This window comes from Oryx dammah, unplaced genomic scaffold, assembly GCF_014754425.2.
Source record: "Oryx dammah isolate SB20612 unplaced genomic scaffold, SCBI_Odam_1.1 HiC_scaffold_26, whole genome shotgun sequence".
NCBI lineage: Eukaryota > Metazoa > Chordata > Mammalia > Artiodactyla > Bovidae > Oryx > Oryx dammah.
Genome location: NW_024070210.1, coordinates 99408636 through 99409017, shown reverse-complemented (window position 1 = coordinate 99409017; position 382 = coordinate 99408636). Strand labels below are relative to the sequence as shown.

The window sequence follows — 382 nt, the reverse complement described above, 5'->3', positions numbered from 1 at the left end:
GAAATGGACATGGAGCAACAGACAGGCTCCAAATAGGAAAAGGAGTATGTCAAGGCTGTATATTGTCACCCTGCTTATTTAACTTATATGCAGATACATCATGAGAAACGCTGCGCTGGTGGAAGCACAAGCTGGAATCAAGATGGCTGGGAGAAATATCAATAACCTCAGATATGCAGATGACACCACCCTTATGGCAGAAAGCGAAGAAGAACGAAAGAGCCTCTTGATGAAAGTGAAAGGGAAGTCCTACATCTGAATAATTTGAGTATTAAAGATTTAGGTAAATAGCAAAGGGATTGAACTATTTCTCCAAAGCTGAGAGGAACATTCTAGAGTGAAAACCAGAATATGTATTTCAGATATTTCAATTCTGTTTCAG

At 39.3% G+C, this 382-nt stretch overlaps 1 long non-coding RNA gene across 1 annotated transcript in view; it reads left to right on the top strand.

Annotated features, from left to right (window-relative positions):
* LOC120852625 overlaps positions 1-136 on the top strand; it is a 12080-nt gene extending 11944 nt beyond the window's left edge. Inside the window, exon 3 of the long non-coding RNA XR_005718599.1 lies at positions 126-136. This is a non-coding gene — a long non-coding RNA (uncharacterized LOC120852625). The remainder of the gene's footprint in view (positions 1-125) is intronic.
* Positions 137-382: the final 246 nt, after the last annotated feature.